Source organism: Macaca thibetana, chromosome 2 (assembly GCF_024542745.1).
Source record: "Macaca thibetana thibetana isolate TM-01 chromosome 2, ASM2454274v1, whole genome shotgun sequence".
Taxonomy (NCBI): Eukaryota; Metazoa; Chordata; class Mammalia; order Primates; family Cercopithecidae; genus Macaca; species Macaca thibetana.
This window is the reverse complement of record NC_065579.1, coordinates 22,401,955-22,422,336: the sequence shown is the minus strand read 5'-3', so window position 1 is coordinate 22,422,336 and position 20,382 is coordinate 22,401,955. Positions and strand designations below refer to the sequence as shown.

The following is a 20,382-nucleotide window of genomic DNA, read 5'->3' as shown; positions in this document are numbered from 1 at the left end:
TGAATAAACAAAATATGGTATATCTACATAATGGGATATTATTTGGCCATCAAATGAGTGAAATACTATTACAAGCTACAATATGGACGAATTTTGAAAACATGCTAAATGAAAGAGCCAGCCACAAAAGATCACATATTATATGATTTCATTTATATGAAATATCCCAAACAGGCAAATATAGAGAGACCAGTATATTAGTGATTTATTAAGCCTTGGGGGAGGACAGGATTGGGGGACTGGGGGATTGGGAGCAACAGCTTAAGGGCGCAGGGTTTCTTTTCAAGGTGATGAAAATGTTCTAAAATTGACTGTGGTGAGGGTCGTGGAACTCTTTGAATATACTTTTTGTAACCTTTAAATGGGTGAATTTTATGGTATATGAATTATATCTCAGTGAAGTCATTTCCCTCAAAAATCTGTAGCACAGGCCTCAAAATGTGCTCAGTGGAATGGTTCCTTCCATGGACCATGGGTTATTGGTCCACAAAGCGCTAAGGAGCTTGCACCACTATAAAACTAACAAGACTTTCTTGAAAAGAAAGTGTACTGCTTATCCAAGCACAAGCTTATCTCGTTCATAGTCTCCTGTGGGTAGCACTGATCTATCGCACTACACACACCAAATAGAATGGTTTTTAGTGTCTCTGGTGACTATGGCTACAGAGACTAAAGTGAGGAGGGCAAGCAATCTTGTAACAATGGCTACTCCCAAATTTCCATGTCAGCGGGTAGAGCATGAGGCCATGACTGAGAGAAGAGTGTTGTTAGTGAACTGCCGAAGTTGGAAGCAGGGGTAGGGTATGGAAGATGAAGAATAGGAACTGAAATATAAAACTAATCCAGAGCTGGAAGTGGAACAAGAGAACCACGGCTAAGAAAACAGCAGTAACAATGTATTCAAATTTAGCTTCTTTAAGAAGCATCTGGAGAGCTGAAAAATGTGGGTGACAAGTTACCACCCTCACTGGCCTGTTTGGGATATAGAAGGACCTGAGAGGAGGGTCAGGAATCTATACAACAAGCAGTACAGACAATTTCAATGCAAGTAGTCCTTGAACTCCACATTAAAACAGTGAACTAGAGGAAGAAGCAGAAAATAAATGCACACAGCAGGGATGGAATAATTTTATAGAGATTTTATGGGATTTTATGGAGATGAATCCCTGGTAGTCCCTGGAGGACTCTTAAAATCGAAGCTGAGTTCATTGTTGAAAAAAGAAAAAAAAAAATCTATGCTTAACTATTTTGCAATATAAGATTTTGACTTATTCTTACTCTAATTACAAATCAGGACTTCAAGCAATGTCCTATTTTTTTTTTTTTTTAAGCAACAACATGGAGTTACACAATGTCCTATTTCTAGTAAAAAAATAAAAGACGTTAGGATGTAAAAAACAAAATAAAAGCTATAGTTTAAATTTCTAGCTCTTCTTAGAGTTGTAGAGGTATATTTAATCAACAATGTATAAGAAAGTAATTTCAATTAGGCTAAATATCAGGTTAAAAAGAGCTATGAGTTAGGGTTCAAGTTTAAAGAGAGCTACACACAGGGAGCCTAGGCCTTGAATAAACCAGCCTACAAGTATTTATTGAACACCAACCACAAAACCATCATTTTACAGGCACCATGGAAGACAAATGTCCTTGGCTCCAAGGATATTATAAATACGGATACAAGGCATTTAATAATAAATGAGAATCATTTATTCATTCAGCAAACATTTACTGAGTATCTGCTAGGCTGAAGACTGGCAAATATGAAAGAAAAATTATTTTGTATTTATTATATTATCTATCCTTTATGCCTTTTTGCTTGTCTAGAATATTTTATAATGATTTTAAGTGCTAGTTACATTGTTCCAGTTTAGTGTTGGCTAATAACAACTGCTAATAATATTGATTTCAGGTTGGAGAGAATATAGCACTCAAGACAGAATTAACACTAATTGAAAATTATGCCTTTAATTGATCCTAAAAAAAAAAAAAAAAATCTGGTAACGGCTTTTCCTTTCAAACTGCCTTTAAACTCTTTATATCATTTATTCTGGGATTTAACTAAAATACTGCCTGATATTATTCCCTAAGACTTTACACATGTATATCTCAGTCTTTGAACACAGCCAAGAGAAGGCATCCTATCTTATGCCCCTTTATATTCCCATCATACAGCACCGTTTCCTAAAGATTAATAATGTTCCATTCAAGTATGAAAGAATCTCATTATAAGTGCAACATAATTGGACAGGTGCTAGACTACAGGACTGCCACATTAGTTCAGTCTTTTACACAACAGAGTTATGTTTCTAAGAATGCCGGTGATGCCTTCTTCAAAAGAAAAACTGCGAAAAAATGGCATTACACGGTTTTAATGAGAAAGATGATGACAATAGGTTTTCCTGACAAAAAAATGACTGGATTTATGGATAAGTTCATGTACTCGTCCAGAAGAAAAGCACTTAAATATGCTGATCAGCCAAGCTTCCTGTGCAGTGTAAGGCTGTATAAATGTTAATCCCGAAGTAAAATCTTTACCTCGTAGAAATTTAAAATCTAGTCTCGCACCTGCAGCCCGTCCCGCGCCGGACCGGAGCCTCCATACCTAAGTGCCTCAAGTACGACAAGGAGGTGTACTTCGCCGAGAGGGTGACCTCTCTGGGCAAGGACTGGCATCGGCCCTGCCTGAAGTGCCAGAAGGTGGGAAGACGCTGACCTCGGGGGGCCGCGCTGAGCAGGAAGGCAGGCCCTGCTGCAACCACCCTTGCTACGCCGCCATGTTTGAGCAGAAAGGCTTTGGTCGGGGTGGAGCCGACAGCCACACTTTCAAGTAAACCGGGTGGTGGAGACCCCATCCTTGGCCGCTCGCTGGGCCACTGTCTAGGCAAATGCCAGGCCTCGCCCACAGATGTCCAGGGCTTCTTTGTAGCCCCTAATGCCCTCAATAAACATGAACACTTGGGAAAAAAAAATGTAAAACCTAGAGCAAAGATAACAGGAACAAAAGACATTTAATTAAAAAGGAAGAAGATAAGAATTTTAGTGCACCCAGTTTAACTTTTTTGTGTTTAGGAAGACTATAAAGCGAATGTAGGTTGTATTTTTCCTATCATGTTATTTATATGCCATTATTAGGTAGCTGAATTTCTATTTCAGCCATTACAAACTGCATCAGTTGCTTTTAACCTGTCTTGCCAAGCATATCTGATAACTCCTACCTACCTTCAGTTCTGAAAGTTCTTTTGCCCCATCCGACGCCTACTCCAATCTTCAAGCCCTTCTCCATCTTCTTCACATCAACAGCTTCTAGCGTTATCTACTCTTTTTAACTTCCTTAACTTCCTGTTTCCACTTTTCCTTCTATTGAATTGACCTCTATCAGCTCCATTCTGCGCCAGGCCTCCTGAGTGGTGCTGGAAAAAATGGCAAAAACCACCTGCTACTCAAAGAGCAACAGCATCAGCAACACCTGGGAGCTTGTAGGAACTGTAGAATTTCAGCCCTGCCCCAGGTCCACTGAATCAGAATCTGCATTTTAACAAGATCACCAGATGATTCATATGCACATTAAAACTGACAAACATTAACAGAAAACACTGCTGTAAAAATCATGGTCTCCAGTGGCAACTGAGTGGCAATTGACCTTAGTGCCTCTGAACACCCTAGGCAGGTCTCCCTGAGCAGCATGCTGTTCCATTCCCCAGGGCTGCCATTTCCAACTTGACTCTCTCTTTGGAAGTTAATCCATTGCTTTACCCCTATCATTAGCAAATAATATTACCTTTTCCTTTGCTGTAAAAAAGAAAGAAAGGGAAAGGGAGGGGAGGGGAGGGCTCAGGCAGAAAGTTCTCCCTTTGCTATCCTCACTTGCTTACCTCTGTGTCCACTCCTTTTCCCTTCTCTTCAACAATGGGAGAAGTACCTTTGCCACAGATTGTGGTCAGTTTTTCATCTATATCCTCAAGTCCATCTCCCTCCACCTCCCAGTTTTCACTCCATCCACAGAAAAATTTAATCTGCCATTTTCATTTAAAGCTGTTTCTGCTACTGCTTCAACTAACTTCATCCTCTCATGTCCAGCTTCTACCCTCACCATCTCGTCTCTGATTCATGTGTCACTTCTGCAGCCTGGCATCTCCCTTCACCATTCCAGGGACACTGCTCTAAGGAACCAATCTCACTCTGCACCAATTGACACTGTTTGTCATTCTCTCATTTGGATCCTCTCTGTAGTTCGCTTTAAGAATAACTCTCCCCTCTGGTTTTGTTTTTCAATTTCTTGCTACTCTTCTGTCTCCTTCATGAATCTCTTTCCTCTACATGTACCTCAAGGTTGGTGTTCCCAGGAATGCATCTTCGGCTCTTCCCATTGCTCATTCCTTACTGCAGGATCTCATCCATTCTCATGCCATATGCTGATGACTCCCAATATATAGCCCAGACATCTCTGATAAACCTGTTCATAAACTTCTCGTGTGTTGCTCCACTTAGATGTGACTGAAACAACTCCCATTCAGCATGTCCCAAACTGATTCCATTGCTCACTTAGTACCTGTTTATTGAGCACGTACCATGAGCCAATGCAAGGTACAAACTGATTTCATTGTTCACTTAATACCTGTTTATTGAGCATGTACCATGAGCCAATGCTAGGTAATGGGGATGCAGTAATAATTAAGCATACCCCTCTCCTAGCTTCTGTAGCTTACATGGAGGAGGGGCATATAGACAATAAACAAATAGATATCAGGTGGTGATGAGGGTATGTGAAAAATAAAGGTAAGTAAGGGAGAGAGAAGGTGCTGGGGTCAGTGTTATTTTATTGGTGGTAGTCAAGAAAGGTCCCTTTAGGTTTGGGGCAGGGAGCGGTGGCTCACACCTGTAATCCCAGCACCTGGGGAGGCTGAGGCAGGCAGATGGCTTGAGCTCAGGAGTTTGAGACCAGCCTGGGTAACATAGGGAGACCCCAGTCTCTACAAAAAAATACAAAAATTAACCAGGTGTGATGAAACATGCCTGTGGTCCCAGTTACTCAGGAGGCTGAGGTGGGAGGATGACTTGAGCTAGGGAGAAGGAGGTTGCAGGGAGCCAAGACTGCATGACTGCATACCAGCCTAGAAGACAAAGCCAGATTCTTTCTCAAAAAAAAAAAAAAGAAAAGAAAAAAGAAAGATCTCTCTTTGATAAGCTGGCCTATGAGTAGAGAGCTGAAGAAGGGAGGAACTAGCCATGGTGGGGAGAAAATTCCAGTATGAGGGAATAGCAAGCGCAAAAGCCCTGAGGCAGGATGAGGCAGGAATGTGCTGGGGCGTCCCAGAAACAATAAGGCTGGAGCAATGGGAGTGACAGACACAGTGATAGGAGGTGAGCCTCGGGAGGCAGCAGGGGTCAGGTAGGTGGGAGAGGGTTTAGGGGGCTCTGAGAAGGATTTTGCTTTTACAGTTAGTGGAATGGGAGCCACTGGAGTTTTGAGCAGGAGAATGACATGTTCCGACTTGATTCCTATCCACCAAACTTCACCTCCTTAGCCTTCTCCTCCCTATCCTCTGATCTCAGTGAAAGGCCCTTCTGTCATCTGACTCTTATAATTCTCATTCTCTTTCTTAAGGTTCAGAGAACCTCAGTACAATATTCCAGTTTTAAATATACCATTATTCTGCATAAGGGTCCTGGTTGCTAATAGCTCGCAGTCTACAATGTTGTAACCTTAGCTTTTAAATTAATTTTCCACAGCCAACAAGTAATAAAAGTACTTCAAATTTAAGGGTTTTGTTCTGTTTTGTTTTGTTTTGTTTTGTTTTTTTGAGACAATCTCTCTCTTTCGCCTAGGCTGGAGTGCAGTGGTGCGATCTTAGCTCACTGCAACCTCCACTTCCCAGGTTCAAGTGATTCTCCTGCCTCAGCCTCCCAAGTAGCTGAGACTACAGTCACACACCACCATGCCCGGCTAATTTTTGTATTTGCAGTAGAGTCAGGGTTTTACCATATTGGTTAGGCTGGTCTCTAACTCCTGACCTTAGGTGATCCACCTGCCTCAACCTCCCAAAGTGCTGGGATTACAGGCATGATCTTTTTTTTTTTTTAAAAGAATATATAAGAATTATCTCATCACCTGCACATTCTGCACATGCATCCCGGAACTTTGAAAAAAAAAAAAAAAAGTCTGCCTTTTGCCATTATCAGAAAAAAAAAAAAATTATCTCAGAATCAAAGTAACAAAGGTGTTAAAGTTAGTGGGTCTTTCTGTGTTATGAAAACATCTTTATCATAAAGTAATACATTTCTGGGTGTTCTGTTAGCAATATCAGGAAACTTTGATATGAAGTATAAAAGTTATTGTGCAGAACAGGAAACTGAAGCTGGGAGAGTAAGGTGACAGGTTCAGATCACACAGCTCATAGGAACATAAACTGTCTTCTGGCTTGTTGCTCTTTTCACTTTAATATATCCCTGAAGAAAAGCCAAACTTCAACAGGTGCACTTTCAGTTTTTGACAACCTTTGTTGAAGAAGTAAAAACCAAATCATCATTTAGTTCTTTGTATTTGAGATAATGGCAAGACATGTCAATTGCAGAGGCAGGAGTGAGGCATGCTCAGAAGCCCTTGGAATCGAGCTCAGAAGTCCCTAAGTCTAAGCAATCTTGGTACTCAGAGCCAAGTCACACCATGCCCAACAAGTTGAAGCCTTCTCAAACAGCTCAGCCCTTCAGGCAAGGTTTAATCATATCTAATTCTGTAGCTCTTTCCTAACTGAAGCATATGATTTTTACCTATTCAAATGCTATTTATTTTATATTGACCCCAAAGGAAATCAGTGGTCTTTTTGTGGCCCCCTTTTCAAAAGGTATGCATTTAGAATAATGCTTTAAATACAAATTATTCACCTGGTGGAGGGCAGAGAAGGGGGGCATGTACATAAGCTTAGAAGGAGTATACAAGTGCCAGGGAGACTGGTTATTCAGGAAATTTAAAAGATATTCCAGTGGATATAAAGAAAACAGCACACACAGCCATTATTTAGTTAAACAACTCTCTATCTCAGGTGCATATCTGGCATCACTGATGCCTAATAAATTAACGAACATGTCCCATCCTGAAACCCTGAACTTCTGCACACAATGACTTAGATCATAAAGTAACTGATGAAAGCATGAGACAATGCCAGCCTGAAACTTTCAATGCACTTGGCGCTAATTAGATTTAGAAGAGGCAAAGGCATCCATGTTCTTAGCTTTTGATTTCCTGGGTTTTTTGTTCCCTCCAAAGTTCCTAGGGTCTTCACTATAGAGGAAGATACAGATTTGAGGGAGAAGTAGGTGAATTCTGTCTGGGACATCTAAGTAAATATCTTCATTAAATGAGAAAAGATGTCCCTAGAACTCAGGACATAGCCTGGACTGCAGATAAAAGTTTGCAACATGCCAGCAAAGGTCTACTAGGTTATCCCATGGAGGTAGATGGCCCAGGAAGAGTGTGCAAAGTGGAAAGAGGCTGTAGGGCAGGACAGTCTCCTTGACTGCGTGGTTTTTACCAGCAGCCTGGTAAATAGCAGGTAGTGCAGGGGAGAATGGACCAGTTGAGGAATAGGGATTGGTAGAGTGAGTGAGGCAGAAGCTGAAATTGTTCAACCCAGAGTCTAGACTGAACAGGAAAGAAAGCAATGCCATGAGCAAGTTGAGAGACTTGGAGAAACGGAAGAAGTCAAGAGATTGGTTGTGGCTACTACACTTACTAGCTGTGTAATCTTGAGTCTGTCACTTAACATCTCTCTTAAATGTTACACATTCCATGTGTAACTATGCCAGGGTTTTAGCCTCTGCTTTCTGACATGACAAATAAGCTCTCTCATAGATATATTAAGAGGATTCCTCAAAACACAGTTTCTTCATCCAAACAAATAACTCTCTCCAAGGGTGAGAGAACATTTGAAAAGAGTGAGAGGAGGAAGGAAGGGAGAGGATATTCCAGAATATGAATAATCTCTCTATCTCTTCCTTGACAAAATAGGTTAAATGCAACTAAGTCCAACTTTGATGGACTCACATAAAACCATCAAGGTACATGGTTCCATTTACGACACAAGCCTTGCACAAAACCTAGGAGTTGCAGAATATACATTTCTGGCAGCAGCAATAAGCAGAGAGGCCCCCTACTCCCATAAACTCCACATTCTTTTTCCAGCTGCCTGCCAGACCAACAATAACCAAACTATTACTACTCCCTCAGGAAAAGCAGGAATGTGAAAATAGAACAGAACTGAAATCTATTAAGATTCATATCCATAGGAGTTTTTTTATGAGGCTAACAAAAGACATTAGAAAAACTAAGACCAACTGTAGCGCAACCCCCAACCTTTAAATTGCTCAGAAGTTGAAAATTGCTTAGAGAAAAAGCCTTCCTTTTTCTCAACAACCTCGCCAGCATCTGTTGAGTTAATTAGAATTTCCTTTTGGGGGAAGAGAGCACAGTTCAACAAAAACTATTTGCTGTTTGGATTTTGGAAGAGGAACCCAGTAATCTATTAATATTATGCTTTGGAGAAAAGTAATAAAACCCATTCATGATCTGAATCCTTAAAATTTCAAAACCTCTTTTTATTTAATCAGGGGCTCTGTGCTTAACATGCTGTGAATGCTGCAAATGGAGAGAAAAAGTAAAGCTGCACTTCCTGTTCTTAAAAACTAAAACATCTATCCTAGACGTGTTGTCGGTATGTTGTTTCAACCTCATGCTAGGGCTCTACAAAACCAGAGTGCAAAGTTGTTTTAAGTTTAGGGTATGGGTGCAGGATGTGCAGGTTTGTTACACAGGTAAAGGTGTGTCGTGGAGTTGGTTGTACAGATTATTTCATCACCCAAGTATTACACATAGTATCCATTAGTTATTTTTTCTGCTTCCCTCCCTCCTCTCACCCTTTACCCTCCAATAGGACTCAGTGTGTGTCATTCCCCTGTATGTGTTCTTGTGTTCTCATCATTTAGCTCCCACTTATAAGTGAGAACATAAAGTATTTGGTTTTTTGTTCCTGCACTAGTTTTCTGAGGATAATGGCTTCCAGCTCCATCCATGTTCCTGCAAACAACATGAGGACATGATCTCATTCTTTTTTATGGCTGTATAGTATTCCATGGTGTAAATGTACCCCATTTTCTTTACCCAGTCTATCATTAATGGGTGTTTGGGTTGATTCCATGTCTTTGCTATTGTGAATAGTGCTGCAATGAACATATGCATGCATATATCTTAATAATGGAACAATTTATATTCAATTGGGTATATACCCAGTAATGGGATTGCTGGATTGAATGGTATTTCTGTCTTTAGGTCTTTGAGGAATCACCACACTGGCTTCCACAGTGGTTGAACCAATTTACACTCCCAGCAACAGTGTAAAAGTGTTCCCTTTTCTCCACAACCTTGCCAGCATCTGTATTATTTTTTTTTAATAATACCCATTCTGACTGGTGTGAGACAGTATCTCATTGTGCTTTTGATTTGCATTTCTCTAGTGATCAGTGATGTTGAGCTTTTTTTCACACGATTGTTGGCTGCATGTATGTCTTCTTTTGAGAAGTCTCTGTTAATGTCCTTTGGCCACTTTTTAATGGGTCTTTTTTTTTTTTTTTCTAGTAAATTTGTTTAAGTTTCTAATGGATGCTGGATATTAGAACTTTGTCAGATGCGTAGTTTGCAAAATTTTTCTCCCATTCTGTAGGTTGTCTGTTTACTCTGTTTATAGTTTATTTTGCTGTGCAGAAACTGTTTAGTTTAATTAGATCCCATTTGTCAATTTTCGCTTTCATTAAAATTGTTTTTGGCATCTTCGTCATAAAATCTTTGCCTGTGCCTATGTCCTGAATGGTATTGTCCAGGTTGTCTTCCAGGGTTTTTATAGTTTTGGGTTTTACATTTAAGTCTTTAATTCATCTTGAGTTAATTTTTGTATATGGTGTAAAGAAGAGGTCCAGTTTCAATTTTCTGCGTATGGCTGCCAGTTATCCCAGCACCATTTATTGAATAGGGAGTCCTTTTCCCATTGCTCCTTTTTGTCAGGTTTGTTGAAGTTCAGATAGTTGTAGGTGTGCAGTCTTACTTCTGGGTTCTCTATTCTGTTCCATTGATCTATGTGTCTATTCTTGTTCGAGTACCGTGCTGTTTTGGTTACTGTATCCCTGTAGTATTGTTTGAAGTTGGGTAGCATGTTGCCTCCAGCTTTGTTCTTTTTGCTTAGGATTGCCTTGGCTAGGCTGGGCGTGGTGGCTCCCACCTGTAATCCCAACACTTTGGGAGGCCGAGGCAGCTGGATCACAAGATCAGGAGATAGAGACTATTCTGGCTAACACGATGAAACCCTGTCTCTACTAAAAATACAAAAAATTAGCCAGGCGTGGTGGCACATGCCTGTAGTCCCAGCTACTCGGGAGGCTGAGGCAGGAGAATCTCTTGAACCCAGGTGGCAGAGGTTGCAGTGAACCGAGATCGCACCACTGCACTCCAGCCTGGGAGACAGAGCAAGACTCCGTCTCAAAAGAAAAAGAAAAAAAAAAAGGATTGCCTTGGCTATTGGGGATCTTTTTTGTTCCACATGAATTTTAAAATAAATTTTTCTAATTCTGTGAAGTATGTCAGTGGTAGTTTAATGGGAATAATATTGAATCTATAATTTGCTTTGGGCAGTGTGGCCATTTTGATGATATTGATTCTTCCTATCCAGGAGCATGGAATGTTTTTCTATTTATTTGTGTCATCTCTGATTTTGCAAAGTATTTTTTTTATCTTTAAAAACATTGATTGCAATCCCAGCACTTTGGGAGGCTGAGGCGGGCCTATCACTCGAGCCCAGGAGTTTGAGATCAGCCCGGGCAACATGGTGAAACCCTGTCGCTACAAAAAATACAAAAATTAGCCGGTCATAGTGATGCATGCTTGTAGTCCTAGCTAGTCGGGAGGCTGAGTTGGGAGGATGGCTTGGGCCCAAGAGGCAGAGGTTACTGTGAGCTGAGATCACACTGCTGCACTCCAGCCTGGGTGATAGAGCCACACTTTGTCTCAAACAAACGAACAAAACATTGAAAAAACCTATTATGAGAGAATGATCATCATAGAATGTCACTGAATTGTAGAAAATAAGATGCCTTAACTTCTGGTGCTTTGAGAAGTACTAGGTTGGCAGTTTAAGTGTCAGTGGTGAACTATTATTCATACATACTTAACAACCAAAAAACCCAAATGTGAGTGATGTAGATTTTCTGAAGGAATCCCAGTCCACTCTGCCTTGGTGTAACAGAAAATCTCTCTGGTTCTGGGACCTTCGAAGCTCTGTGTGCACACTTAGGGGAAGAGGGAACTTGTGGCCCCTGCCCAAGAGGCTTCTTGTTGAATGACAGACAACTAGTGCATTATTGGCATTGCCCAGGAATTGGCAAGCCCAGGAAAAAAGTTCTGTTCTGGACTGCACAGCTCACCATTCTTTACTTGGCCCAAGCAGAGAGGAAAGTTAAAATCCTTAGAGAGGAAGACCTAGATTGTGTTAAGTGTTGGCAGGAGGAAGTGGTGGAAGATATATTTATTTTCATTTCCCCAGGATTGGCATGCACTCAGCAAATGTTTCCATACATTAAATAAACTATTTTTAGTTCCCATTTTGCTGTTAACTTATTGTATGACTTCAAGCAAGTGATTTTTGCTTAAGCCTCAGTGTCTCTAACTTTACAGTTGGTACGGCCCCTGAGATAACACCTATGAACAAATTTATAAACTCTAAAGCTCTATGCACATGAAAGGATGAAAAATAAGTTGTCTCCGTGTTGTTGTTTGTTTGTTTTGTTTTGAGACAGGGTTTCACTCTGCCGCCTAGGCTGGAGTGCAGTGGCGCAATCTCAACTCTGCACCTTCTGCCTCCTTGGCTCAAGCGATCCTCCCACCTCAGCCTCCGGAGTAGCTGGGACTACAGGCACACGGCCACCATGTCCAGCTAATTTATGCATTTTTTTGGTGGAGACAGGGTTTCAACATGTTGCCCAGGCTCGACTCAAACTTCTGAGCTCAAGCAATCCACCCACCTTTGCCTCCCAAAGTGCTGGGATTACAGGCATGAGCCACTGCACCCAACCAGTTGTCTCTGTTTTGCTGCTTCTCAAATACCAACAGATATTAAACACTGTCAAAAACACAGTGCTAATATTTTCTATGACTTTCTTCCAATCTAAAAGCTCCTATACCTTGTAAAAACGCATATTCTTGCTCATGGGCTAAAGCTGATTTCATTATAAAATTTTAAAAATTTGGCCTTAAGTGTCTTTGTTTTTTCAGAGTTGAATGTTATAAAAATTTTTGTTCACCTTAGTTTTAATTAAGATGGATTTTCTAGGCTGCTCCATAAAAACTCATTTAACTCATAGTGTAATCACCTACATTTCTGCTGTTAATTCTTAGTTCTGACAACTACAGCTGTATCTACTACTTATAGTCTATTACTGTTATAAATTGAATACTTACAATGTCCGTAGCACTGTGCTTTGGGTTTTGTATATATTCTCTTTAATCTTCATAACAACTCAGTAAGGAAGATATTATTCTTCTTCTACACATGCAAAAAGAGACTCTGAAAGGTAAAGGGACTCAACTCAGCTAAGAAATAATAGAGCCAGGATTCAGCCAAGTCTGGCTTACTTCAGTGTCCTTGGTCTTTCTGTTATGTTAACTGACTGACTTCAAACATATTTATGGAACATAGCCTACTGGTAAATTAGAGTCTATATATATGAATGTCAGAACTACCAATTCATTTTTAAGAAGAAAAGTAAGAGGAGGGATGGGGGAGGAGGAGGAGGAAGAGGAGAATGAACAGAAGGGGGAAGAATGAGGAAGATGAGGAACAAGGAAACCACTGTAATATGTAACTTTTCCAAAAATCTTTACTAAATATGCCTCGGATTACCACACTTAATGCCCTTCATTGTTTGGTACAATCAAATGAACAGTATACAATCATTCTTTTGACATTTTCTAATTCAAATTACAGCGTTGATAGTACTAAAATAAACCAGGAAACAGCTTCTACAGTGCTCCTTGTGTAAAAATAATCCTTAAAAGATTTTAAAGATAATTCCCACCATCAAGCATACAAAAGAGGTCCCTGCATCTTTCATCTATTACATCATCTATCTCTACTGATACCACTTCAGCAGGGAATAGCTTGTTCAGTAACTATTGTTGGGTCTTTGCACATTCTGCTACAGGTGTTGTCTTGACTTAAGAATGAGTAACTTCTTCTAGTATTATCACACTGGCTGGAGGCAAAACTCTTAAGAAACATGAAGTAGAACTTGGCTTGAAGCCTTTTGAAAATATAATTACTCTCTAAATTTCCAATCTACACAATAGCATTTTACAGTAGCAACATCATTCCAGCACAGTGAGAGAAATGTTAAACTTAGCTTATTGGTAAAAATAGTGTACATAGCTTTAAAAAAATGCATATTTTAAATAAGTTTGAAACATAAGCTAACTTCCCACATTTCTTCCCAGTCTTTGGAATACGGGCAATTTGACACTCAGCCTACAATTAGAAAATATAGAGTGTGCAATCAGAAAAGCTAAAAAAGCTTCTAACTATGAATCAAAGAAATATGCATATTACACTCAATTATTCAGAAGTTAATTATCCAAAATCATCCAATATTAGCCAGAACCATTCAAATCTTCTTCATTTCCCTCATTTTCAGTCACTGCTCAGCAAGCTGTGTACATCTTCCAGGAGTACTTATAAAAATTAAGCTAAGAGACAAGGAGACTCTCTTATTAGCTAATATTTAGGGTCCTAAAACCTAGGTAAAGAAATAACAGCAATGGTTATCCACTGGGGTAACTGAGAGGATGTGATACATCAGAGCACCCTAGGAATTGTCTCTACCAATTTATTTGTTTTGTTCAATTTGTAAATTTGATTATGTGAATCATTTTAATCTTGGCTATACAATTATTCTAAAGCAGATATTAAGTCTTGCTTAAATTTAATCAACATTTTTGGAAATCCTAAATAGGGCAGTGGGGAAGAGGAGAAAATGCTTTCAGTTCAAATGCAAACATTTAACATTTCATTTACATTTTCTCTTCAATATAAAGTGATTAAACTGTATGCTCAATGTATTCACCTGATTTACAAACATTTATGCTGTAGCCAAAAACCCTACGTTACAATCCTGTTTAGTAATGGTCTTGTCCGTGAGCAGCCCACAGACAGATGATTGGCAGGTCAGCTGGGTCTAAAAATAAAACAATGAGAAGAAGAGTTGAGTATCCACAGGGAAGTAGAAAAATAATAAGACTGATTTTCCAGTGAGGGTTATGGAAATCAGTACCTTCAACTTAAAGACACACATTGTGAATGATTTAAGTTTTAATGAGGTGCAAGTTAGATTGTGACTGTGAATTACTTCATAAGACGGAAGTGTAGTTAAAGCTTTAATCACCTTAGTTTATTTCACCGTCAACAATCATTTTACAATGCCACAGTGCATTTAATAGTGGAAATGAAAACAACCCAGAAGAAATACAGTACCAGAGAGATAAGTTCAAACTTAATGACTCACATGAGTGAGCTAAAAGAAAACCAAAACGTCATACTTCGAAAACCAATCAGTGAGTTAGCCCATCAGGCACTCAACATTTCTGGAAACCTACTATGTGGTAAGAATTGAACCAAGATTTTTCTTGTGGAGAATGAAGGGGGAGTTTGAACTGAGGATGGATCTGATTAAATAAATATTTCTAGAAGATCACAGGCCACTTTGCAGTAACATGTAGAATATATTGGAAGAAGGAGATACTAGAGCACAGAAGCCAATTAGGAAGGGATGAGGGCTTGGGCCATGTTATGGGGTTAGAAAGGAATGAGTGGAAGATAGAAATATTTTAAAAGAAGAATCAACAAGATGGACCTCATAAGATTTCATGATGTAAGTTGGCATTATTGATAGAAATAGGAAAGATGGGAAAGGGAATCTCTTGCAGTTGAGCAGGTAAATTTTGGGTTGGTGTGGAATATCTTCAATTTAAGAAGATGGTAGTTCATCTAAATAGTTGCTGGATCAATTTAATTTACCATAAGAACCCAAAGTATATGTGATTTCTTCATAATGTCACCTACTATAATTTTATGCAGTGATGAAGCTGAGTTTGAAAAGATGCAATTTATTAATTATATTTTTACACATTTACCTTCTGTTAATTAGTACTAGTCAGATATAATACTTATTGCAGAAAGCTGAGATTTAATTGTATCTTTGAAACCTACTTTCTTATACAATGAATGTTGTCTACATCTTATCAATATATGAACTGTAAACAGATTCAAACTTTGCCTATGTTGAATCTGTTTGTCAGGAGATTGGGGTCTGAAACTATCTTGCATGATATTGAGTTAATCACAGCATGCCACGATCTTTGAAACAGCTCACAGAGGCTAGTGTGTTCAGCGCAACGTGGATCTCTAAATTCTATGCTTTCATGTAAACAAGCTGTAGTCCAGAACCACCAGACCTGCACTTAGCCATCGGGCTCTATTTTAATCTCACTTCTCTTTCAAAATTACTGTCTTCCTGAAATGCCAAACATATCTGTCACAAATTACAGAAGTTCTTTCCAATTCTCCTGATATTACTTTATTTTCATGGTACATGAGATTAAGCAATAGATTACTTTTTGTTTTTTAAGCACAGGACAAGTAGGAAACAAGGAGATAAGGAAATGGTATATTCGATGCTCTATATGTTTAGACTAGTTAACAAAATTGAGATTCAAATATAAAGAACATCTTGGCCTGGTGTGGTGGCTCACGCCTGTAATCCCAGCACTTTGGGAGGCTGAGGCGAGAGGATCACCTGAGGTTATGAGTCCAAGACCAGCCTGGTCAACATGGTGAAACTCTGTCTCTACTGAAAATACAAAGTTAGCCGGGTGTGTTGGTGCGTGCCTGTAGTTCCAGCTACTCGGGAGGCTGAGGCAGGAGACTCACTTGAACCAAGGAGGTGGAGGTTGCAGTGAGCTGAGATCGCGCCATTGCTCTCTAGCCTGGGCGACAGAGCAAGACTCCGTCTCAAAAAACAAAAAACAAACAAACAAAACATTTCTGTACTAATCATACACAAACCATAAAATCCGGCCAATTTAATTTATAGTAGTGTAATGATGTTTAAAAACCCTTGCTTAAATATTTCACACCCTAAAAGTATTAGTCCTATACCAACAAGTAGAGTAGTTCCTTGAATGCTGGGGTTGTATCCTCAGTTTCCACTACAGTATTTGAAGTATAGGAGGTATCCAGTAATAAAAGAAGCAGGGAGGGAAGAGTATTGTGCCTTGGTGACAGTCACAACAAATTGATGAATCTCTAAGATGTTATTAATGAATGGAAAACTGAACTGTAGTTGTATCATCACAGGACATGTTCTGGGTATTCTGACTTTTTAAAAAAATTGCAAATAGCTGATTATCTTGCCATTTATTGTTTCTCTTAAAAAAAAGCTGACTTTCTCTTAAAAAAAAACCATGTAAAAACAAAACCACAAAGTAATAAAACCACTAAAAATCCAGCAGGCAATTGGTTTGCTTCCAATTATAATGCATCTAGATAGTTGATTACTATGCAGTCATAAAAAATAATGAAAACCACATTATAATTCACATTTAAATTACAGAACATTATGTATAGCGCAATTTTATTTTTATTTTAAAAAAGTTATATTAACTTAAAAATTGTTCCTAAGATAAATATGTATTTTGGTAAAGATACATACCGGAATCCAATCAGTGATTATCTCTGAGCAATGGGATTACAAGTGATTTTTTAAGTTTTGCTTCTCTGTAGGTTATTTTTTTCTATAGTGAACATGTATTATAAGAAAGATAATTATAAGAAAAAATAAAAATAATTAAATTGTTTTAAAATTTATAAACCCCAGAGTCACAGCTGCATAAAAATAAATTTTAATTGCTTTTAAGTTAATATTTACTGCATATTATTTAGGACTAACAATTTCTTCAGAATCTGATTTTCTTGTTACATCTTTGGAGATAACTGCAAATTAACAAAGAGATGTTATGGTTGAAGCAAGTATGAATGAGAAGAAAGGCATCTACACAGGAGCAGCCAAGGCTGAATTTTGAGAAGGCGAGGTTTAACCAGGTCTGGCCCTCCAGGAAGAGAGAAGGTCAGTCACAATAACCACTACCATTCATTGAATCTTACTGTATCCAAGCATCATGCTAATGCTTTACTTAAAATATCTCTAATTCTCACTACATTCTTGAAAAGTTGGAGTTATTATCTCATGTATCATATAATGAAACAGACTCAGAGAAGGAAATTACTTAAATCGATACAACTATTTAACAAGGCAGCTCCACTAGACTGACGGGACATTAGTGAGACCAAAGCAAGAAGGCAAATTGGTCCAGGTAGAGATGGAAAGACGCTGCTAAGCCCTTAGTTTCACATCAACATTCCTCTTAATCAATGTCTAGTACAACACTACTAGGCCAATGGTTGGTCCTTCAATAACCTCCAACAACAGTTAGGGCCACAGTTACCATCACTGACACAACACATGGGAGAGCAAAGGATTTCATATGAAGAAAAGGTGCATTGGGTTTATCCTGATGACACAATGGTGGGAGGGCAACCAGTGAGGGAGAAAGGGGGATGCTTGCAGCTAGCTCAAGGAAGTGTGCAAAATGCATAGCCTATCTAAATTATTTAATACTCACAGTGAAATATGGTAATGAATGGTAATGTGTCCTCCTTGTAACCAACATCTGGCAGGTAGAGGTGAGTGTAGACAATAAAGCCACACCAAATTGTCAGTCATTTCGCTGTTACTCTCTTTGGAATTTATCACTATCTAAACATCTATCTATCACTATCTAAATATGTGTATATTTTGTTTAAAACTCCTCTCTCTAAAATATAAATTCTATGAGAACAGGGTTTTTTTTTTGTCTATTTTATTCATCGCTATATTCCTAGTACTTAGTTCCTGACACAGATTAGACTGTCAATAATAACTGAATGATTGAATCAACTATATTATGAATATCGAGCTGGCTCCTACACAGTCATTAACAAGAAGCCTGTCATACGAAAGACTGGACTGTGTTTGAGAACGGCAGTGGAATATCTGCACAGAAATGGAACCCAGGTGGCCAAAGATGTGAAACTCAGACATCACTGAGATATCTGCCTGCCTGAAGTCGAACAGTGGGAGTTCTTTACGTCTAGGTTGATCAGTAAAACTATGAGATATATTCAATTCTATAAAAGGCATAGTGAAATTAGAACGAAGACTCAAAATCGAGCTTTGGTAAAATACCTCAGTTAGGCAGGAAGAACTGAAAGACAGATAAGAATTGACCATGAAAAAAAAAGTTTTAAGAAAGTTGTGGTATGTGCACTGCTGTCAAGCTATCCCTGTGATGATTTTAACCATAAATTTTAATGTAAATAACATACATGGCAATTTCAATATAAGATGATCACTTGTTCAACTGATTAGGGTACCAGAAAGCCAAGCTGAATTATGCTGATAGATTCAATCAGAAAAGGAACCAGAATGCAAGTTGAGAGAGATCTAGTCCCCCTGACTGAGGGAGAATGAAGAAATATCCATGTATCTGAGACTACTACTTGAAGGCTAACATAAAGAGCTCAAAAGTGGATATTCAATAACATTTCACATATTTGTACAATCATCTACAGCACAGTGGATGCAAAATTTTTAGAATTTGTTCTGGAGCAAAACTACTGAATATACCCCAAAGGAGTCACAATTTCCTGGAGAGGCAGGGAATCCACTTTGGATTCTTTTAATTCTGTAGTTTATCTGCTTACTGTTTGCTGCCTCTTACTATGTCCCTCTTGAGTGCTGTGCTAAGTATAGTAGGGGCAACAAAAAAGAACAGAACACAGTCCCTAACAGCCTTGCCATCTTGTGTTTCAGCAGAGTGAATGGGTAAAAGACAAACTGCAGTGGGTTCAAGGTGAAATATGATGCAAAGAAATGGGCACAGTTAATCTAAGACACCATTTTTCTTTCTCCCTCCTTTCTTTTCTCCTCTTCTCCCTTTGGAGGTAACTCTCTGTTCCAAATGAGTTGAGAGAAGAGAACCAGAAAAAGCTGAAGCTACTCCTTTTTCAAGTTAAAAAAGCAGCCAGCACATAATGACTCAAGGGAAATTACAATAAAACACACAAAAAAACCCACGTTAGTAAAATATTGGTAAAAAAGAATGAGACAGGTTAGCAATTAGAGACTCTTCCAAATATTAAACACTGGTCAAGGAATTACTAACTTGTGTAACCTGGGCCAATGTCTTAACTCTCTGACCTTCAATTTCCTCATTATAAAAATGTAAGCATTAGGTTAGAACAGTAGTTCTCAAATGTTTATCCATTTAAGAATCAGGGACTTGTTAATAAACTAAATTCCCTAGCCTCAGCCAAGGATTCTGACTTGAAATCTCCTACATGAGATCCAGAAGTCTGCATTTTAAACACACTCCTCATATGGTGTGATGCATAGTCCTTGCTCTGAAGAACACTGAGAGGTCATGCGCTGTGCAAGGCTTGATTACAAAAGGAAAATAGCAGAAATATTAACTACACATCTTGTAATTTCTTTTCTTCCTCTTTCTATTCATGTATTACCATTGTAATACATTCACAAATAGTTTACAAGAGGAATTATTTTGTAAATAGAAGTATAATTTAATCTGTATGCAATTCCTTCTGCAGTGAAATAAAAATCATACTTTTATCAGAAAATGAGGCTTAAACCCAACACTGCATCCAAACTAAGAAAAATAATTAACTCGCACTCACAAAGCAAAATGAAGTTTCCAAAAGATTTCATGAGTTACGGTTTATGATGTGGAGAGAAGAGTATGAGGTATCAAATGGAAAATGTTTTCATTCTCCCACTGAAAATATGTTCTAGGAGTCATGGTTATTTCATATGCATATATTAGGCATTCATGCAGCTCCTGTATGCATCCAGGGACTGGCATGGCAGTTTTCTACAGAGAAGTGGAAGGAGAGCAGGAAGTGAAGCATCCTGGTCCTCAGGAAGCTTGTGACTGCTTCAATGTAGACATATACTCCCATACATGAAAAAAGTGGTACTTGAGTTTGTGCCTTACCCTTTGGGTAACTCCTCTGCCACCTGGCATTTTCGGGCTAATAGTATTTTATTTTGAAAAATACCATAATTTTTTCCCTTAGTGGCAAAGATACACAGCTTGAATGCATGACCATTCAGTGCTAACATTCCTCATACAGTCAGATTATTTGGATCAAAATGAAATTACCATCCTCATTTCCTCAACCA

General features: G+C 38.7%; 1 protein-coding gene and 1 pseudogene across 1 annotated transcript in view; both read left to right on the top strand.

Annotated features, from left to right (window-relative positions):
• Window positions 1–20,382, top strand: part of OXSM (3-oxoacyl-ACP synthase, mitochondrial) — a 488,173-nt gene that overhangs the window by 377,814 nt on the left and 89,977 nt on the right. The gene's annotated exons all lie outside the window — the stretch shown is intronic.
• LOC126948906 (cysteine-rich protein 1-like) lies at window positions 702–2,831 on the top strand (annotated as a pseudogene).